Raw genomic sequence first — 23,881 nt, forward strand, 5'->3', positions numbered from 1 at the left:
ATTGGGAAGTCCGGGTCCGGGAGCGATAAATAGTGTTCGACTAGGGGGCAAAGTTATCCACTCCAAACGCAGGACCGCAACGCGAGAATCTAGTCGTAATATGTACAGTACACCTTTAAAGTACTAAATTTGTACAGGTACAAAAGTAAACGTAAGTTGATTGATGTTCGCAAAAATGTAGTTGAAGAATATGAAAACGGCTGGAAAAAGGAAAACTTTGCCGATCAGCGAAAACTCCTTTAAAATAAAACATCTCGCAAGTTCGGCACGCGCATCGACACAAAAAACGTGACCTAAAAGGCGTGCAATCACAAGAAAAATAGCAATATACTGCTGTGATTTTGAATGCTGACTTTCGAAGATAAATATAAACATTTCCTCGGCCTAATGAGCTGGTGATATAAAATATCATCACATGTGAATACCATCAATGGTTTTGGTATCGAGCTTGCGCCAATTGCAGTCAATAACTGTACTGAAGACGTGATATTTATCGTGATAATTATCACGCGATTACGTCATTGCTAACGAGTTGCGACAATGCCGAGTCTACAGCATCCGACGGTTCATCTGTACCGGAACGTTCTTCGGTGATAACACTGTGCTGCGTTCGAAAATTAATGTTCAAAGGTCAAAGATGTTTAAACTGTTTTTGGATCAATTTTTTCTCAATCAGGTCAAGTTTTTTCTCCACGCCATATTGAATTATGCTAGCTTTTGGTCATTATTCTACACAAAGAAACTAATTTCTGTGGTAGCTTCATTGGTCATGCATGTTGTCAATTATTGCAAGATGGTATTTTTATTCGAATTCAAGTTTTTGCAATGACAGCCGTTTTTAATACTACCAAATTATAATAACAAAGTTGAAATAAAGGCACTTACAACTAACCATGAAATCCTAATTTCGTTCAATGGCGCTCAACCTAACAGAAGAAGGTAGAAGTTAATATGTAACACTATAGATACGTAAATACATAACATCACAAATGCGTTTTAAATGCGAAATCTTTGCCAACATCAATTTGTGGAGTGTGACATGAAAACGAAGTGTTCAAAATTACTTAACAAAGAAAGCGTTTTGCGGAACCAGATGATATAAGAAACTGATACTGATATTCCGACGATAAATACAATAACAATATAAGATACAAATGATTTATGCTGAAAATAAATGTCGCTTCAAAGATTCTCTTCCATGTTTGGATCGAGTTATGTGCAGATCTCTCTATAAGCACCAACTGTTATCTGCAAATATGTTTACGTTCCTGCATCCTTGATACCCTTCTCCTATCTGGCGAAGGTCTTGGTGGATCTCTATCCGCGTTGTTCGCTGTAATCACCACAGTTGACTGGAATGTAATCGTAATGAGAAGTCAGAAAGTGCATTTTCACAGACATCAGGGCTCCAAGGTATCGAATGCTTTCAAGCCGCTTTTTGACCTGTGCTTAATAATCAGGGCTTCTATGCTTTCCTCGAAATTTTAAAATGAATACTCGAAAAGCTGCCCATGGTTATTTTTCTACTGCACGCATGTGTGCAGTGAAACCTTAGTCATTGATCAGTTCACAGATCTGTGGCCTATGCCCAAAGCTGCTAGTTCTGTATTGTATTAATTGGCGCATCACAGTGGAGCTTATCGCCTCCCTAGGCCTTGTGCTCCACGACATGAATTTCATAAAGTTCATTGGTCTTTGCTTTTTGTCTTGTTAGGGACGTCTTTCTCATTCTCTCTCGCAGTCATCTTCATTGTCTCTCGCTCCCGTGCGTCCCCATCGTGGCCTCTGCCGCCGACTTATAGCACGGCTCACTTTCAGTCTGGGCTTTTTCAATGCACTTAATCCTGAAAATTCTTCACAGTATACTATAGGGCAGGGGTGGGTAAACTTTTGAGCCAGCGGGCCGCATCCAACATGTGAATCCATTCGCGAGCCGCACTATATAAAATTGGGATTATAAACGAAAATGCAATATTGGTATTTGATTATATAGTGAGGACATGGATATAATGTATATGCTTATTTAAAACAAACCAAACATTGCTTTGATGATATCGTACAGCGTCAGAAACAGTGGCGAGATTTCATAGGCTGGTCGACCTCAATAACCATTTGTCAAAACTATAGAGATGCCAGTCGGTTTTCCCGATTCTTAGTCAAGGATTGAAATTTAAATCTGTGAGCAGCGATCTGTTCAGAGATTTACAAATTCCACTTTTGGTTCAGTTTCAGGCCACAGAATGCTGACAGCATCATAACCACGTTAGCATCTAACACGCTTCTACTATGTGTAGATAAAATATAAATACCCAAATTCTACGGATACAGAGAACGAATCTTCCTAAGACACGCACGAATCTTATTTTATTAGCACATCACTAAAATAATTAAAACTGGAGTGGCAAATCTGAAATCACTCTCGTGATCCGAATTATGTAAATCTCGTTTAGGATTGCTGTGATGTTTAGCAGTTGAAACCTTTCAAATTGCCTTGGCCTTCAGATCGGGCTGTCGCGCCAGAAATTGAACATAAAAAATAAAATAGGAAGTATTTACCTTGGAGCAGTGGGTATCAAACTTTTACGGACACCCCCCCCCCCCCTTCTGATGGTGAAAGATTTCGCACCCCCTTATAGTCTTATCGCAAAACTCAACCAGGATGCAAGCAAACCAAATGGATAGTTTGATGGCATGAAAGGTTACGACTGCAGATGAGAGATTTTTAAATATGAAATTCATACTAAATACAGCGCAATAACTATGAATTGGAAGTAGATCGCGCGGTACGCGGGAAATTTTTTAATGGTTGAGCTCAGCTTCGCGCTCCCTTCAGATGCTTTCACGCCCCCAAGTTGGGCACACACCCCAGTTTGATAACCAAGCGTTAGAATAATCCTGGTGATATATACCAAGAAAAAGTATAATCAAGTCCCTGCATTGATTCGATTTTTAGTGCACATTTTATCAATATATTTAATACGTTTCTTTAGACTCCCGCGGGCCTCACAGAACGGTGTTGCGGGCCGCAGTTTGCCCACCTGTGCTATAGGGCAATGGTTCTCAAATTTTTAGACACCTTTAGACCTTTTTGACAGTGAAACATTTTGCGCCCCCTTCTCGCCTCCTTTACGAAATATCAAAGAGAGAAATCAGATTGTTAGCAATCCCAACGGATAGTTTGGGGCATTCAAGGTTATGGCTGTTGATGATAGAATTCTCAAATATGAAATTCGGACAATAGACAATAGAAGAGATAAATCGCGCGAAGCGCGAAAAATCTTTCAGGTAACAGCGGCTTCGCGCCCCCACTTTTAGAACCACAGCTATAGGCAGGGTTGCCATACCGTCCGTATTTCTAAGATTTGTCCTTATTTTGAAGGTCCACGTCTTAGAAAACTCAACTGTCCTTATTTCTAAGAAATGTCCTTATTTTCGACTTACGTCCTTATTTTGTCTTATTTTCAATCACTACTGAACTTCGATCGTTTTCCTTTGGTATCTGTGTTGCATAATATTCTAACATTATGCTTTCGCGTTGAGATTTTATGACATCATAAATGAAAGGAGCTCTCGTGACGTAGGCTACACACCACAAGATTTGACTTCTAAGTGGTGCGATAGATAGGGCAGTGAGTGGTGGTATAACAGTTTCGTCTGTACCAAGCTATCGCAGCGGACGTCATTTTAGCAGTAAACAGCAATACCAGGTTCCTGCTGTTTGGTCCACAGCAGAATAAGCTCAAGCTGTGGGAAGGCAGCATTTATTGCGTAGTGAAAAAAGGCGCAGTGCAGTCGACACATTGGTTAAAAAGTAGTAAAGCCATAAATCATTGATAAATTTATCTAACTTATATTGCACTTGCGCATATAGTTTTAGCTACTAGTAAGGCTGAATCTGATTAGTTAAAATGAGCAGGCGTAAAAACGTTTTTTGTGACGATTATGAGAGAGAATTCAAAGGTATTTAACGAAACTTGAAGGGCGAGTGTTTCGCACATTGCAATATCTGCAATTGTGACATTAACCTGGAGGCCACAGGAAAGACCGCTATTTCAATTCACATTGATACCCCAAAACACAGTAAGTGTGTCACAATGATTAATTTTAGCCGGTCGATGAATAATTTTTCCACAAGTCGATCAGCACCAACGACCACAGACTACAAGGTAGCTGCTGCAGAGGGTACCTGGGCATTCCATACTGTCAAACACCAGCAATCATTCCTCACCAACGATTGCACAATTGCAATTGTTCAAAGCAATATTCCCCGATTCCAACATTGCCAATAAGTTTTCTTCGGCCAGGACTAAGACTACAAGCATTGTTACTGGAGTTCTTGCTCCATACGCTCAAAAAAATGATTTTGTCTAAACTTGGTGTACGGCCCTTTCCCAACTAGGTTGACGCCTCTAATCACAACGAGGTGAAGAAGTTTGGTTTTTCACCCCATGGGGGTGGGGGTATAGGGCAAGACCAACGTTTTTTTGGGGGGAAGTGCTGTTTCGGCTCTGAGTTAAGGTAAACCTAGACTTGAGCTGTCGTGAGATCCATAAAGCACTTTCCAATAACAAGGCGTTGCTGGGGCTTATTGTTTCTGACGAAAGGTATGGAATGTGATAGGCCACAGCTCGTATAAATACAAAGTATGTACGCAAACGCTTTTTCATGCTAATCTAATTTTTCGACTGTCCTTATTTTTGGGTTCATGTCGATGGCAACCCTGGCTATAGGGCATGGTCTTAGTCATAATTAAAATATTTTCCAAACTTTTCATCAAAATTTCATTGCGATATCCTTTTTATGACGTCACAAATCTTAATCGCATAACGCTGAAATCTGCAGTTTTCGAATACTCAAATGCAATTTGCCAAGAAACTAGACCTGAATGAAGAAAACGGATAACAGTTTTGGATTCAGCATCAAAAAGTACACTAAGAACCGTCAATACTTTGGTAACCTCAAAATTAACGCAGCACAGTGTAATCATCTCGGAAAGTTTCGGAATAACTCGGAACGCATCGCGAATCATAAATGTCCGATTCGAGTATGCGTTGGAATTCGGTGTCCGTACCGAGTGAGTTGGTCGGCGTCGAGGAACTGCTTGCGTATGCGGACCTCGCGAGGGGCGGCGGGTATTGCTGTACAATTGACACGGGTTATAATAACGATGTGCTAAAATCGTACTCTACACTGTGCGATATCGCACAGAAAACCGACAGAAAATCACCAATGAATAGACTCTCTTGAAATCGGAAGTATGATTAGTCAAATCATAGTACCTGCGGTATTTGATTACGAATCGTGTCGGATATTCGGGTTCCACTGATCACGACATCATGACAGTACGAATGCCTTGAAAATTGAAAATCTGAAATATATAACTCTTATGCGCACAGAACAAACTCACTTCGCATTGCTACATCGTCCATCTTGTCAAAGAAAAACAGTACTGAACACTTGCTATGTTTGTTTTTCTAATAATTGTGAAAGAGGATATGCACATTGCTAAGATTCGAATTTTGGTGTAAGGGTTTGTTGGGAAATTATAGGACTATCACTACTAATAGGGATGGTGTGAACTTGAGGTTCACGTTCGCGTTCTGTCTGTGAACCTGAGAAATTGAGAGGTTCACGTTCACAAAAGAACCTTGGTAGGTTCTGCACTGTGAAACTTTATCATAGATTACAATTTTTCGCGTCATTATATAACCTATTCGGTGGAAATTCTTTGCATTTCACCTTTGCACCACTCTATGCATGGCGCTGGCAGCATACAAAAATCAACACCAACCGGTCATCCACCTGGCAATCTCAAAAATTTTGCTTGCTTTGTTACAAAAGTTTGCTCGAAATATCCAGCTTTCCGTTTGTGAATATTTAGTAACTCTCTGCTGTGAGTTTGACCCACAATCACAAAACATCAATAGCAAAATACACTACATGTATAGGTAGACAGCGAATGATGCTTATTCAATCAATCAATGAAATTGATGCCGTTGTCTGATGTAAAAAATCTAGCAAGAGCATGGGGTCCAACTAGATTTCATATGTCTATTGTATCATAAAAACCAAATACGGGCGATTGGAGTGTTGGCTACTGCTGTTTAACTTGTTAATAGGGTAAAATCACTGAGCTATATAAATACCCATTTTACACTCAGCTCAATATCAACCTAGCAATACTCAGACACCTAATACATATATGTACGGTCTGTCCTAGACCGTTAAGGCGTAACTTATATTCCCTTGCAATTCCTCGTCGAAATTGTTGGCAAAGCGACGGAAGATATTGATTTTATGGGAATATTATATCATTTGATTGCCCCAGTTGACGCATTTGGCGACGTTTAAAACGTCAATATGTACTTCAGCATTGTGGCACTATGTGGCCATTCATACAAGCTATCACCTCACTGAAATGTAGAGTTGGAATTAGTAACGTGACGTCATGAGGTTCACGTTCGCGTTCACACAGAACCTCTCAAAAAGGTTCGCGTTCACACGAACCTGAACCTTTCAGAGGTTCACACCATTCCTAACTACTAACATAACTAGTTAGCAGCAAACACTCAGATAGCCTATGATATCGTTATTAAGATGCATGTAGAAGAAGAAAATGAATGTATGAAAAATATTAAACTAGTTTTAAAAAGTAGTCTCAGTCGAGGGGTCGCATACTTTTAGCAGTTAATCGGAAGTGACGACTTCTGAAAATGCAAGTTGCATCTTCGCGGTTAACGTAAAATGATTAATGTCACGACAAATAGGCGCAATTTGCGGAAGTAAATTCAGTTACCGTGATGCACCGATGCAGGTACTATTTGCCTAATTGGCATGGAAATTTCAATTAGAAAAGGGATGTAACCTTACCTTAAAACTCCTTCATACGTTACATAATCTCAAGTGTGATAGGTAACCCTGTGACGTAATAATGACAAGTACACAGAGTCGCGAACGGCAGTAACCAACGCACCGTTATGGTGCAACATACACTAAATCGGCTGTACCACAGCCGAATGACAAAACAAGACTGATGTGCGTTGTTTACTGCAGTTCGCGACTCTGTGTAATTGTCATTATTACGCCACAAAGACAAAATTCTTTACAAATTTCGAACTTGGTTAACCTCATTTACTGGCGTTCACTCCTGTCGAGATCTAGTCGAAAAGCTTTGAGTGGAATAAATTTGCCAACATGAACGTATTGTTGGCTGCAGTATTGAAGTTCTGTTCTTCCAAAAGACTATTTAAGTCTTTAGCAATGCAAATACGTGACGTTGTTTTCTCCAATTTGCTGAAATATGCATACTTTGTGACAATATTCTCACGATAGCGGGGGTATGGAAGGTTTTGTTGTAGGCGACATATATTTTATCCCAAATATGACATGATGTTGGTTTAAAGTTCCGTGATAATGGCATTCAAAGAAAGTTGGGGGTGGATAATGCAAATAACAACACAACTTGAACAACATTCTCATGTTACACAAAACAATTAGCAATTTGTAAAACTGCGTAGAATACCAGAATACATAATAACATTACCAATACAAAAGTGTAAAACCACCAACTCTCGTAACTTCACATGTACAGCATATAAACGATAAGATGACTTTCCAGCCTGGACAAAATTTCAATGCAACATATTGAGACCGATCTTGGCCTTGTCCGGACTCCAATGCGTATCCACCTTGTTGGTCTTATCGGGGAACTCGTACATGTTGTCGGGGGCAATCAAATGGAAGATGGTATGCAGACCCGAGAAAAAATAGACAAAGGTCACCAATCGACAAATGACGTCCGTATCAACGCAAAGTTAGTACTGGATCGATCCTGGGAACACAGCTTGGCCCGAGAAATTTCGGAAATTCCTTTCATATCGCAGTCAGCCTACGTGACAGGGTTTCAGACTGGGCGATACGCGCGCAAATGAACCACCGGGTGAGTAGAAAGCGAAATAGCACTGAAAAAAAAATTACGGATTCTGGATTATATTTTGCCCAAGCGATAATCTAACACAGTGGTTCTTAACCCTTTTCCTACAGCCCCCTCTTTCTAAAATCGCTAGTCTGGCGCCCTCTCCCACCATATTTTAAGGTAGTAAAATCAAGGGGGAAGATTTCGAAGTCATGCCGGCCTTTTCGGGTTGGGACTTCAATATCGGAAATAGCACGAATCACGCCCGAGGACCACTCGACTATAACTATAGCGATATAATATTTGTATGTGCTGTATTCGAGATCCAATCAAGGATGTTATAACAACCACCGTGTGGGGCTCATATCATCTGTTTCAAGCCAGACGTACACATCACGAATTCACCTCCGCGGCTGGCAAACGGGGACGTAAATGTATTGGATTCTGTTTTATTGCCTTCTGTGACTAGCATATCAACTGAGTTAGTGATAGAGATCTTTGCTCACATTGAGTTTAGTAATGCACTCTCAGTTATAATCTTTAACATGAATGTATTACAAACAAAGCATCCCATATTATACATCGTTCATGTGATGTTGCTGGTACTACACTAAACAGTATCATCCTTTACGATACGATGAAGAAATATTCTGAATATTTAATTTGTAGCTCTCAAATACCAACATATTTAATCAATCATTTTGATAAAAAAGCTTCAAAGCATGTTCAATGTACAGAGGGCTCGTCCTCTCAAAAGTGGTACAGTGCCTCTTTGTTCGATTTCGACACGCTGTGCGCTGCGGGATGAAATACCTAGTTGGAAATATTTTGTGGAAATTATCCTAAGCTAGCGTGACAGGAGTATTTTAACAGGGGAATTGACGATATAAAAGTACGCAAAATTCATTTGACATGAATTATAATGAACCACTGCATTCATGAAAACATGTTGCAAACATTGTCGGCATATATATTTCACGAGCAGCCCGACGAAAAAATTCGACATTTGACAGATTTCGTCGAATCTTAATTTGCAATGACAAATCAGGGATACGTAGAACTGCTGTTGTACTATATAATCGTACATCCCTGTTGCACCCTCTACTGCAGTGGTTCTCAACCGGGGGTCCGCGAAGCATTTTCAGGGGGTCCGTGAAACCTCTAAATTTGCAACATAACTGATAACCAATTTTAAACTATATTAAATTAGGGCAATCACGAATCAGTTTCGCTTCAAAACTGATAATGCTTCAGTGAGCACATCGACAGAATGGCCGCATGAGATTAAATATTCTACCGTGTAAACTCATCTTAATTGCCAAATTGTTAATAGCCTACTTATACAAATATATTGCTGTTAAAAATGTTTTGTTGAGGTTTGTGGAAAATAGTTTTTTTGTAGTGTGTCTCAAAAGAGGTCATAATCTCATCACGCAGTTCATTTTCTCCTGTGATATACATAACCAATATTCCAGAATATCTTGAAGATGAGCAGCCATATAAAAATGACTAGTCTCGACGTGATAACTTCATTGAAAAATCTGTTTTTCAATTTCGGTGCCGTATGTATGTTTCGATCGTGCTCAATGGTGTCGTAGGAAGCGTCAGGCGTTGTTGTGTGTGGTAATCCTCGTATTTGTCAACTACAATGGTCATTTACACCATGCCGATATTCTTGATTTTTTGATTCCGTAACTGCCGACTTGTAGCACGACCCACTTCTAGGCTTTTGTAAGACACCGCGCAAGCGGATGAGATGGCGAGGACGATCCTAGTGTAGCGACCCTGATACGGCGTTACGTACCTAACAGGGAAGCCGGTGTGTTCCTGGGCTCGGGACCTCGTCTCTCTGCGATCGCCGTCTGCGTAGCGCTCGTAACACGAAACGCCTAACACAGTACAAACGTCCATACGGTTATAATAAGATTATATTCCACGACACAGTACTCAAAACGGCGCTTCACACTAGACTCATATTACACAATATACACAGCGATATATACAAACTGATAACGTACGCAGACGACCTAACAATACGAGACACAGGCCTACACACAGCACACAACTTCACACAAACGGTATTCCGACAGCTAGGCCTAAACCTACACCAGCAGCAACCTTGCCATCTACAGGCGAGGGACTAACTACGGGACAATATCACTCCCCAGATGCTAGCGCGGCATCCTCCGTGATCTTTCCATGCCCCAGTCAATCTATCTGAACATAGATTCCGACAGGATACATCCACCTCAAGCCTACAAATACAATGCCAACTACCTGCTACTTCACACCTTAACTGTCTAATACTACAACTACTTCATGCTGCTGCTCCCGAATACTCCTACTCCACGCTACCAAAGACAGAGACATACTCACTCACATCCATCTTCGGCCACGCTCTCAGCCAACTCACTAATCAACTAAGTCAACACGCGGTCTCCAGCCACACCGCGCGCAACGTAATTTCTAAACGGCAAATACAGAACATTCCAAAAACCCCGGGATGCCACACTAGATAAACCTCCAACATTTGGGTTGGAATTCTGAAGTCGACCTAGGCCGGACTCGATGGTATCGTCGGAAGCGTCAGCCGTTAATATTACATTCGCCACCACCTACCTTTACGGAAATGGATTTTCGGCACTCGTTCATATCAAATCGAAGGCGTGAATTTTCAAGACGCGATCACATATTTCAAGAAATATGAAATTCAGCTGCAGAAGTTGGAAGCTACAGCACAAGCATGCATTTGTCACTGTCGTCTAAGTATTTACCGGAATCAATCCATAATTGTCAACCCATCCCACAGATTACAGAGATTCAAAAGATATCCTTAAATACGGGATATTATGACGTCACCGTGGTAATGACGTCACTTTATTGTCGCGAAAAAAAGATTACACCTCTTTAAGGATTTTTTTGCGAGTATTTTTGTGTTAGAGTAGTAAACTGTAAATACATTGGTGTCATAACGGTGTATTTACCTATCTACACATAGCGTAAACGAGCCCGCTCGGTGTTATCCCACAAGAAATTCGTAAATGTTCTTAACCGTGTATCACAGGGGTAACTTCTCCAGTCGGCGGGTCTGATGTGGGAAACTTAAGTACATTGCGGTCCGGATAACTGAATCGATACATTAATCTCGGATTTATCCAACCACAAGGGATATATCGTATTTAATATAAATTTTATGTTTGAAGCACAGAAACAAAAACAGTATTCCATGAATTTATTAACGTAATGTCTTTCGATAGCTCTTGAAGTCAATGAGAAATCTGCGGTCGATCAAAGTTTTCGACAAGTTCTCTTTGGAATCCGGCTGCATGTCGGACGTAGAAACCCTTAGTAAATACTGCACGTGAACATCACTTAGATGGGAACGCAGCTTTGTCTTGTTAATGTTCACGGTCGAAAATGTTTGCTAGCATATGTATGTCAACCGGAGCAGATCAAGTAGTTGCGTGTGGCCATTTTTCTCCGGCTGGCAAATTTGAATTCAATCAGTGACGCGTAGCGTAGCGTGAGCATGAGCATGGGTCCCCAGTCCTTGTGTGTTTGAAGACATAGCCTTCCTTCAGCTCTGCCGGTAAATCTGATCAAATGGGCTGAATCGGTTTAAAAGCAAGTGCCAATATCATTAGCAAAATTCATTCATTACCTCCAAAAAATTTCGCGCTTCGCGGAACTACAATATAAAGGCGCATACCTTACATTTAAACAGTTTGCTGTGAATCAAGTTTTTTACAGCATGTTAAGACGGTACGGAATAAATATATTATTTCATATTAACCGTTATTTATTGGAGTCGTTCCTGAAACGCGTAGCACCGGCAATAGTACCAAAATTTTGATTCCCATAGGAAATATTTTATTTTTTATAAATCCTATAATTTGTAGGGATGAAATGACCCGTATATAAAAGATGGGTCTTGGCGGCGACACCACAGATATTGAGTTGATTAAACTATGAAGCCCTAATCATTGTTTCTGTGGCTATAACAAAGTGCTGTCTGGTCCTGCTGGTATATGGGAGGTGCACATATCGAATGAGTCAACTAACGAACGTTGATATTGCTGCAGCAGTCGGTCATTTTGTCGAGAGCGAATTCGTTATCCAACATCCTTGCCAATGTAAACCCATGCGCCCATATTACTGTTCTGCACCTTGGTTGAATGCAGACTGAATCGGTAGCATCCGAAGAGCTACCGGAGCACAAATATGGTAAGCCGCGCGACACCAGTATAATCGGATACTTGGGTATTAGTTAATTTTTTACTAACGGCTGTAACAATATCAATCATGGTACCTTGGATTATATTCATACTGATGAATTTTCTGTTCGGGGATCGACGAATACCCGAACAAGCGAATAGGAAATACTTCAAGGTATAGTGCAAAACGTTTCTAACTTGTAAGTGCGACGTTAAAAGTTATAGTAGTTATATTCTCTTGATTATGGTCCGGGAAGATCGGAGCTGGTCAAACGAAGTGGTTGTTCACTGCCGCAATCTGCCGATAGTTGCCGATAACTGACCGCGAAATCAGGAGAAACCACCCGGATAATCAAACATAAAAAGACAAGAAAATGCTTATTCATTGAACTGGCCGTCCCTGCTGATCAAAACATACTACAAAAGGAATCAGAAAAACAATTCAGATCACGCATAGTTCAAAATAAAATGTGATAAAATGTGGCGATGCAAAACTATACATAGTACCGATAGTCATTGGCGCTACAGGGATCGTAAGCAAAAAATTCATGAGACATATACCGGGAAACGTTCGATACGACACGATCCAAAATATCACGTTATTGGGCACTCTGCATATTCTTCGAAAGGCCTTGAATGCACCACTGGACTAAAATTACACTCGTGCGCGTGAATCACAGCATAATTTCTGTAATTTTCATTCTTCATTTTTAATCATCTCTACCTCTGCTCTGCAACCCGTGCCAATTCTTCATCTACCGCAATTCTGTAATCTGATCTCTTCATGTATTGCATAGAAATACCAATTTTAAAAATTTACTCTAATCTCGCCATTTTCCCATGGGGGACAGGTTGCTTCGCGGATTATGTGTATTTACCAGTTATACTGCCAATAAAGAAAATAATCACATTAATAATAATTATATGAAAATTAAAATCTTCTGTTGTTTTGCGAACAATTTTGAAGAGGACTTGCAGGGTAATATAAGATTATGCCTTAACGGACTATAGCAGTGGTTCCCAACCTTTTTCGACTCATCGCCCCCTTTTGAAGCTCCACACCGATCATCGCCCCCAAAATATTGGGAACCGAAAAATGGGTATACAAACTGGGATCACCGGCAAGTTGACTAATAAAAAATAAGGTCAACTTTTCGGCTCGACCTCGAAATTACACTTTTACAGCTAAATTTTCGTGAGTTGACTAAAAAAAAAGTCATTTCTCCAACTTGACTCGAATCAGGACAGTAACAGTACTTCGTCGCACCCCACCCAAACGTTGGTCTTGGGCCGCCATAGGGTGATAAACAAAACCCCAGACCCCCTTCAGCCAGTGGGCTCTTTGTCGCTACATTGATACATATCAGCTATACCCTATTTCATGGATTGTTGGGTGAGTCACCGTATTGCGCTTAAACGCGCGAAGCGCGACAAATTTATATAATTCATGTTTAAATCGGTGAATATAGTCGGAAATTGCATATATATTGCTATCAATTTTTATACTCTCTCTGCTCACGTAATCAGATTTACCGGTAGAGCTGAGTGTGGTGTGTTGGAGAAAGTAAAACCCCTAAATAATAATTAAACATCTTCGGTCCTGACTCCATATAGCCGTTTTAACGCGCCATCGCCCCCTTCGTTGTTTTCGCCCCATATCGCCCCCTTCGTCCGTTTTCGCCCCCCTATCGCCCCCTTCGTTATTTTCGCCCCCCTAGAACGCCAAATCGACCCCTGGGGGGCGATATCGCCCACGTTGGGAACCACTGGACTATAGGATAGACCGGACAATGTATTCCTGAGGCATCAGATTAGACCTGGGCATTATACGGAGCGATTCTGAGTGGTTCGCGAAAAGTTGCTTTTAATTCAAAATATAAAACCCACTTTTTAATGTTATTGCGTCGACTAAAACCATAAGCTGTATGAACTGAACCTGAAATTCATGTACTCTGAAGCCTGTTTACTGATGCCTCACGATTACGTGGTCAACGTACGTCGCATGCATAATTCTGATTGAAAACAAAGTCAATGTAGCAAAGTATGCCTTAACAATTGAAGTCACAAAAAGTAACTGTTTCCATATAGTTAGTGTCCATATAGTGTCACATTACGCATTACACCGTCCTTGATCGCTAAACAAGTCAACAATTGCTCGCGATTACCATCAGTCATCATCGACCGTGAGAATGAACGGGCATGCCACAAAAAGAAAGGTGAGGGCTGAAGGCAGAAATTCTAATAACATTTTGAGCGGTAAATGTTAGTTTACTGGACTCAGTGGTAAACCTGTATTTTAGATGATTGTAGGTCGCCGTGTTTAAGGACTAATTTAAGTCGGCCTTATGACAAAAACAACAAGGACAGCCAATTGGCCGGGGGATGGCGAATTTTGGAAGAACTACTAGTTTATCTAAACATACAAGGCCTTTTCCCCAAGCTGCTGGGGAGGCAGCGATTGAGTCAAGCATTTTAGCATCCCGAATACATTTTGATTTCTTTATAGAAAAACTAGCCTTTGGGTTAGAAATAGTTTAAAATGTATTATGTTTAACGTTGTGTTGAATTATTAAAGGCGAATAAATATTATTTTTGGTAATTAATCGTCACTTCCCATCACGTACGTCCTATATCATCACGTCCACCGAACAGCATGTAATAACAATATAGATCATTGCTTTCAATTAAATCCAAGAAGCTCTGCTTTCACTTTAAAAATAAACTTAATACACTGCAGATTATAAGTTAGAATTTTTGACTCGGCCCGCCAACGTATTTTCTGTTTTTCATTTAGCCAATGGGGAGAAATAATTACCCAACCCTACCCAGGACTATTGCTAAATTACTACAGATAAGAGTGAAAAGCCGATTTCTATATACTTGCTACATATATTACAATATAGAGCTAGCCGCAATGTTATCTATGACGCAATGGAGTGCGAGCTAGAAGTTCAATAAACCCACCCAAGCACGACCTTGCCCTAACCATGTGTACATAATGCGTGTTGTTCGTGCATTTACGTTCGGTGTCGTACAACTCTTTCTTTCTATAGGATTAGTAATTACCGCCAATCATTATTTCCTCGTGTGTCGTGCTTGTATTTATATCCTGTGTTCTGTTGTCTCGTGGTCTTTCATTTAACTGCACTCTGGATCGTGTTGCCTGTCTTAAAGTTATTCTGCTGTTAATATATACTGACTTCATATTGCAACCTCGTCGTATTGAGTTATTGTTCGAACAAGATCAGAACATAACAATTGGTGTCAGAAGTCGGATTCATAGTTATTTCTGCGACGAAGATAAAGCATGGATTCAGGTATACTGAAGCTGCTCGAGAAGCAGCAGGAAATGATGGCGGAACAACGCGCACAGCATGACGAAGCAATGGCGAAAGTGATGGCTGGGTTGGAACAGCAAAAAACCCAACACAAAGAAAACATGAAGCAACAAAATGCTCAGCACAAGGAAGAAATGGCGCAATTAACGCAGAGATTGAATCCCGGTGCATCAACATCTGAAGCTGCCGCTCCCAAGTTTGATTCGTTTGTAAAATCAAAGGAGAAGTGGGACCAATATCTGCAACGATTCAACCATCACCTTGCAATTTACGGCATTTCCAACATGGAGAAGAAAAGAGCGTGTCTACTCTCATGGGTTGGACCTGAAACGTACTCGCTCCTACGTAATTTGTTTGGTGCTGCTGATGTCAGTGCACAAACCTTCGACGCGTTGACCGAGAAGTTGTCTACACACTTCAAAGACTCCATTCATGTGCAAGCAGCCAGGTACGAATTTTACAATTGCAAAATGCAACCGGGGCAATCGTACGCTGATTGGATCGCAACTCTACGCGGAATCTCCAAGGATTGCAACTTGATATGCTCAAGAGATGGCTGTGATCAGAGCTACGTTGATGAGCTAATGCGCGATCTCATTATTAAAGAAACGCCGCACGCGGATGTGAGACGGCATTGTCTAACACAAACCAATCCATCCCTTGACGACCTTCTCAAAGTAGCCGCAACGTACGTGAGAACGCTGGAAACCGATAGGGTTATCCAGGGCCAGAGTAGCGGTAAAGACACTTCCATCGTCAACAAAATGACGGGAAGTTATCAGAAGGGGAGTAAACCTTCCAAATCCATTCAAGGCAACTTCCCGGAAAGACTGAAATCCTGTAGCCGCTGTTTCATCGATCACCAGAGAAAAGACTGTGAATATCGACATGCAGTATGTCAGAAATGCGGTCGTAAGGGTCATATCAAACCTGTGTGCATGTCCAACAAACCTAGTGTCACGCAACAGGTCACATCCGTCAATTTCTGCTCAGTACCGCTCCTCTCCTTCGACATCGATCAACTATATCGACGCGTAGGAAACCAGCTCTGGATCAACTCCAGCATCAACGGCATTCCGTTGCCGACACAGTGGGACACTGGTGCACCCTCCGCCATGGTGGGATTGACTGGGTACAAAACTTTGGGCTCTCCGATACTCTCAGCATACCATTGCTCTTTCGTAGCGTATGGCGACAAGCCACTGAAAGTGAAAGGTATTTGCACTGTAAGCGTGAAGGTGGGTTCTGAAGTTCGAGTTGGCTTAAAATTGGTGGTTCTCGACGAACACCGTGGGCAAAACATTTTTGGTCACAATTGGAGCGATGCTTTCTCCATGACCGCTAAGGGAACGTCTGCTTTGGATGCAATTTCCTCGCAGATAGTCAAATCGCAATCATGTAATACTATTGACATTTCTGATTCGAACGACAAACTGGTATCTTTTCAGTCCAAATTCCCTCCGTTTTCTCTAATGTATTAGGACGATGCACCAAGACGAAGGTGACAATTCACTTGAAACCTGATGCCAAGCCCGTATTTAACAAGCCACGCCCTTTGCCTTTCGCAAGGCAAATCGCTGTTCAAACCGAATTGGATAGATTAGTCAATCAAGGTATCCTCGAACCAATCAATTACAGTGATTGGGCAGCACCAATTGTTGCCGTCACTAAGTCTAATGGATCAGTACGCATTTGTGGTGACTTCAAAGCATTGAATCAACAAATTCAGATAGATCAACATCCCCTGCCCTCCTTGGATGAAATCCTTCACAAGTTACAGGGTGGTTGTATATTCACGAAAATTGATCATGCCGATGCTTATTTTCAGCTAGAGTTAGATGATGATGCGAAGAATTTGTGTGTCATCAACACGCAATTCGGTCTATTCCGGTATCGACGCATGTGTTTCGGAGTCGCATCTAGTCCCGCAAATTTTCAACGCTGTATTGATGCCATGATCGCCGGCTTACCCGGTGTTGCTAGTTTTATCGATGACATAATCGTTACTGGCATTGATGAACGCGATCATTTTCGCAACTTATCGCTACTCTTTGAGCGCCTCACCGAGTACGGTTTCACCGTCAACTTCGCGAAATGTGAATTTTTCAAAAGTAGTATCGAGTACCTTGGTCACATAATCGACAAGGACGGCAAACGCCCGTCTAACAAATCCGTTGAAGCAATCAAACAGTAGGGTTGTTCAGAATTGACCGACTTTCAAAAAGTCTAGGTTTTCAGTCCGTTTCCCATGCCTTATACCTTAAAAACAAATTCTGGCTACTTTTTTTTGTAATTCATCCCCTGCATCCGTGTGCATTTTGCCGTTTTTTCATGCACCAAAAAAATTCTTCGGAATTTGGGGATTCCCCCGTTGTGAGTGACTCGACAGCAATCGCATGTGTTCTCATCAGAGATGGGCGGATTCCCAAATTTCGGGATCCGAATCTATCCGGATCCGGCTGGCAATGTGAGATTCGGAGTCCGGCTGTTGAAAGTCCAGCTTGGAATCCAAAAAAAATCCTGCCATAACAATGCTAATTAATCATATTGCAGCAAAAAATCCGGCTAAAATCCGACCGTCACCGCAAATTCAAAATCCGGATCCAGTCCGGCCAGGTAAAAATTCAATGAAATCCTGCTCCGGCTCCGGCTCCTGAACCGGACTGTGGCCATCTCTGGTTCTCATTGACGTGAAGCGGATGTTCTATTTTTGGTGACGCGCTAGGCACGGCAGTGAAATGGGGATCTTTGATTACTCAGGTGTTTTGCTGCTTTGTTGTTGAAGAACTGTATTTACGATTGAGGTGCAGGACTTACCAGGTAGCTTTTTGACTCATGGTGTTAGCGAGTCTAGCGCAGGATTAGTGATTATATTATTCTAGCAGTATTGAATTAAATAGTATATTCATATTGAAATGAACCCGAATATTTTCGGCTGACACTCGTCAGGGGTAATCGTCAGCAACTAGTAGAGAATTGGAAAGAACATTGTATATCAACAATCGTATCACAAAATATGACGTCACCAGCATGAAATTTCGAATGAGAGAACGTTCAATGTACTATTTTTAGGTGATACACGAACTCCTTTTGTTGACAGAGTTTTGGTTGGTGTATTTTGATAAAAGTTGATTCCAAGGCACACAAATGGAATTGTGCCTTGGAATCAACTTTTATCAAAATACACCAACCAAAACTCTGTCAACAAAAGGAGTTCGTGTATCACCTAAAAATAGTACATTGAACGTTCTCTCATTCGAAATTTCATGCTGGTGACGTCATATTTTGTGATACGATTGTTGATATACAATGTTCTTTCCAATTCTCTACTAGTTGCTGACGATTACCCCTGACGAGTGTCAGCCGAAAATATTCGGGTTCATTTCAATATGAATATACTATTTAATTGTATATTGAAGTTCTGTACCTCCAAGAAGCTCTTCAGTATTGAATTATTCGATCTAATGGACCTGATACTCTTTCTTGTCTACTGGGATAGAAAACAAAGCTTGTAAATGTATTTTCCAGTGACTGTGGAAAACAGCCAATCGGTTGCTCTGAATTTTATGTTATTTCCTAAGATAGCAATATACTGGTCGGAGTATTTCCAATTTAGGAATCATTATCTTCCAGAATCAATAACTGGATCTAATCCGACTATTCTTGCTCAAGTTCTGCAGTATGCGTTTGACCTAAGAGAACTGAAATGTTTCCAACTATTCTTTGTTGCTTGACTGAGTTGATGTATATTTATTTTTTTAGGATTAGCTCTAGTGCGAAATGTCTGAAAAAAAAGAAAATTGCCATCTAGTCATATAGTATCAAAGAAAACTAGAAGATCACGGTCACAGACACAGCATTTCCTAGCTGGGACATCTGAGGAAACATTACGAGATCGAAGCTGCTTACTCTTAGGAAAGTTATGCAGTATGTGTTACACCTAAGAGAGCATTCATATGCGAAAAATGAACCAGTAAAGTTACACATCCAGGTCGTAGGAGATGAAGTACGGTAATAGGTTTTTGGTTCCTGGCTGCCACAAAGACCATCACACAAGTCAATGCCATTGAAAGATTAGAGACAGTGGGAAAACAGAAACCAAATGACTGTCACTAAAGAAAACTGCAGGCCAGCAATATGTATCAAGAAAACAAAGTGACTTTGAAGCCAATTTGAGTAAGCTATGGGCAATGGGCATAGAGGAGCTCCTGACGCGATGACGACAATTGAAGCAGGTCCACTTCTCTCCGGCGATAAGAAACATGAATACAAAACAATTTATTAGGATCAAAGGGGTCCGTGATTAGCAACGATTGGTGGCAAAGATACAGTGTTGAAAGTGAAAACCATGCAACAAAAGAGACGGACCATGAGTGCGAGAGAGTGCACCAGCTTCAAGTAGCGAAGGTGAATTTACAGAGAGCTCATCTATATCTTCGCAGGTAGCTGACACTTCCCACAGCAGTGATTTCGAAGTGGCGCAGTTGACATCGGGTCATTCCTTTAAATTTGTGACTCTAAAAGCGCCTGTAAATCTGTTCAACGACTAAGACATATGCCAGGTTTCTGATCGCTTGAAAGTCAGCGATAATGCTGCTACCATGATAAATGCAGCACTGATTAAAGCTTGCGATGGTGACCCTAATGACTTTCATCTTTCAAGATCTGGAACCTATCGACGACGCATTGCAAATCGTTTTAAAATTCCTATGTCGATTGTTGAATAAATAGCAAACGATCCACCAAAGCACATCTCATTGCGCTGGAATGGAAAGCTCTCTAGGAGTCGTTTGAGGCCTTGGCAGTGCTGGCATCGTCTGCGTGTTCCAACGCATTTGAGAAGGGCAAACTTCTTGGCATTCGAACTCTGAGAGTGCTACAGGAAATTACGGGCTGATCCGTCATTTGAACTGCTGGAACTTTATAATTTAACAAAAATGTCGGAGCTCTTGTGTTTGACGCAACATCCTCAAACAATGGAAAAAATAAAGGTGCTGTTCTGTTACTTGAAGAATTGTAAAACCGGAAAGTTTTCTACAGTGCTTGAATCCATCATATTCATGAACTAGTCATCCGGGAGATATGGAAGTGAAGTGTGTATTTGGATCGGCGACCACAGGCCCTGAAAACACAGATTTTAATACCTTCCAAGAAGTGGAAAGATATTGATCAATTAAGAAGCTCTGAAACACTTCTGATTGATGAAGGCAGCGGGTTGGCGATGAAAGCTGATGAAGCAAAGCAAGAAATAATTCCACTGATTAAGCCATATAATGGAAAGCAGAAAGAATTCTTGATAAGAGATGAATACAGAGACTGTGCAACAGGCGCCTTGGTGATTTTAGATGAACAATATGTTGATAATCGTTTTCGCAAGCCTGGTGCTACTAATAGCACTGGATGGACGAGTCAAGTGCTGTACTGTCAAAAAATGTTCATGTGGAGTGAGCAAATGGGCTATTCTGAAGAGTTCATTAGAAACTTGGTACGAATGAATATTGCCCAGTTTTATGTCTCAGCTTGAAAACTGGTATTGCATGTGACGCACAGAGTAATGATCTCAAATTCCTTCATGACATGACGGACTTAGCATCATGCGATTTCGCGGTTGCTGATATGGCATATAAAAAGATGTGAAAACATCATTGGCATCTCACCAAGGAAACGGTGGTATCTACAATGTTCTCGGCTAAACCAATGATTCCTGACAAAGTGAAGGAAGCGATGGCTGCTAAATTGCTGCAAATGCCAATTCTTGAACAATTTCGCAGATGTGTACCTCTGAGTCTAATCTCTGACTCTGTCTCTGAGCCAATGAGTATGGTTGATTTAATTGGACCGGAATCGTGGTTTCTATTCGATGCTATACATACTGAACATGATTAGTTGGGTCTTCCAGTTTCGGAATGGCACACTGATCCGCATTTTGTGACTGCTTAAGAATTTGTGAGTAGCGTAGTGTTGAAGTAGTTAAAGACGCAGCAGAGCGTTTGGTAAAATTGAATACCGACTTTGATGCTTTAAAAACAGATGACAAAGAACAGCGGGCGAGCCTCTTACAAGCCGTGGGAGATCACGGGAACAGATATGCCGATTTCTCTAAAGCAACCATTTCATCCACCTGATTTAAGTAGTAATTGCCGAGTTGATCTATTTCTTTTCCTTCTTGTTTCGTTTCCTGTGAACAATGTGATGTTTAAAATGTGGCTGTGAGTGAATGTACATTCACAGTTGTATTCTTGCACATGGTGATCCCGGAAATCGATGGACAATCTCAGGTAGGGTTGAGGAGTGTAGGATATGTGATCCAACAAAATGACTATCAGTCTCAGGCAGTTTTGAGGAGTTCTAAGGGAGTGTGGGACATGAAATGGTGTCCTGAACCGGCAATACTTTCTATAGTAAGGTTATGTAGCACTCCAAACCGCAATAGCTGCATAAACCCAGCTTACATATGACGTTAACTAGCCTAGTCCGAATGGCGATACCCAAATTTTAGGGGAATCCCCTATTTTTAGCCGATATTCTTCCAGCTCAAAATGCACACGGATGCAAGGGATGAATTACGAAAAAAAGTAGCTAGAATATGTTTTTATGGTATAAGGCATGGGAATCGGACTGAAAACCACGACTTTTTGAAAGTCGGTCAATTCTGAACAACCCTATCAAACAGTTGCCTAAACCTCAGGATGTTCGCCAGCTACAGGCATTCCTGGGCAAAGTCAATTATTATCGCGCGTTTATTCCAAATTTCACGAATAAAGCCGCTGCCTTGTACCGTCTTCTTCAAAAAGACGCGAAATTCATTCGGAATACGGACTGTGACGCAGCTTTTCGCATTCTAAAAAACGACGTAATCGACGCTACGCAGTTAGCTCATTATGATGTAAACAAGCAGCTCATCTTGTCAACTGATGCTTCTCAATTCGGAATCGGCGCTGTCCTCTCAATCGAGCACAATGGCGAAGAGAGACCGATCGCGCACGCATCGAAAACGCTTTCCGATTCGCAAAAATCCTACTCTCAAATCGAGAAGGAAGCTTTGTCAATCATTTACGGAGTCACTAAATTTCGTCAATTCTTGTATGGTAGAAAATTTACGCTCGTAACGGACCACAAACCGCTTTTAGCTATTTTCTCGCCGGACAAGAAAAATCCCGTGATTACAGCGCAACGCTTACAGCGATGGGCACTAACGCTCATGGCTTACCAATACGATATTCGCTATAAACCGACTAATCAGCACGGAAACGCCGACGGTTTATCTCGCCTACCAAAGGGTCCAGACCCTGAGTTTGACGAACTGGAAATTCGTGAAAACGCGGAGATCGTTCACGCTATTAATATGGCATTCGATGGCTTACCGTTAACTCGCAATGAAATTCGCGACGCGACGCTGAAAGACGAAACCATGAAACTAGTAAAATTATCTGTCACTCATGGTAATTGGAATCCAAAGGTGCACATTGATGATTTTTCTTGGTTTTCGACTCGCAAACATTGGCTTTCTCTGCACGAAGACATAGTCATGCTCAACATTGATGGTTTTCAGCGCGTAGTAATTCCGCAGTCACTTCGCTCGCGAGCCTTATCATTGTTGCACGAAGGACATTGGGGTATCGCGAAAATGAAGCAGATGGCTCGACGTTACATCGCATGGCCTTCCATTAATCGAGACATTGAAAATCTCGTGAAGAGTTGCGACGCTTGCCGCAAGGTAATGAAAGCGCCTGATCGTCAGTATCGCGAATGGCCTAAAACTTCTGAAAGCTTTGAACGAATTCACTTGGATTTCGCAGGTCCAATAAACAATAAAATGTTTCTTGTCATCGTCGATGCGCATTCGAAATATCCTTTCGTTAAAGTAATGAATATCGGTTCTACCACAACCTTGTGCGTTGTCAACGCTTTGAGGGAAGTCTTCTCTATCGAAGGCTTGCCCATAACAATTGTCACGGATGGCGGGCCGCAATTCACATCGAATGAATTCGATGCGTTTTGTACGAATTTGGCAATCAGCCATATCGTATCACCGTCTTTTCACCCTGCCTCGAACTGGAAGCGGAGCGTTTCGTCCAGACTTTGAAAGCTGGATTAATAAAAAATTGCGACGGGGGAAAAGATCTCAACTTCGCGCTCCAAACACTTCTCGCTACGTACCGACATGCACCGCACCCGGGCATAGACTGGAAAACGCCTGCCGAGATTTTACATGGTCGACAGCCGCGCAATTTGTTAAGTTTGTGCTCGCCCTTCGATAAATCGAAACCCGTTACGCCTAGACAACCAGTCACTCATTTCGAGATTGGTTCCTCGGTTTACGCTCGCAGGTACCGAAGCGGACCAAAGTGGGTTGCTGGCGTGGTAACGGAAATACTGGGGCGTGTTGTGTACATTGTAAAAACAGATCATGG

The 23,881-nt window shown here is 41.5% G+C and overlaps 1 long non-coding RNA gene across 1 annotated transcript; it reads right to left on the bottom strand.

Moving 5' to 3' along the window:
- Positions 1–3,909: 3,909 nt before the first annotated feature.
- On the bottom strand, positions 3,910–5,432 carry LOC145435804 (uncharacterized). Its single transcript, XR_013914030.1, has 2 exons — positions 5,280–5,432; positions 3,910–5,138 (listed from the first exon to the last, which is right to left on the bottom strand). It is a non-coding gene; the product is annotated as an uncharacterized LOC145435804 (long non-coding RNA).
- Positions 5,433–23,881: the final 18,449 nt, after the last annotated feature.

The sequence above is a fragment of the Botryllus schlosseri genome, chromosome 3, assembly GCF_051294905.1.
Source record: "Botryllus schlosseri isolate E-star chromosome 3, Bs_hap1, whole genome shotgun sequence".
In the NCBI taxonomy this organism is placed as follows: Eukaryota; Metazoa; Chordata; class Ascidiacea; order Stolidobranchia; family Styelidae; genus Botryllus; species Botryllus schlosseri.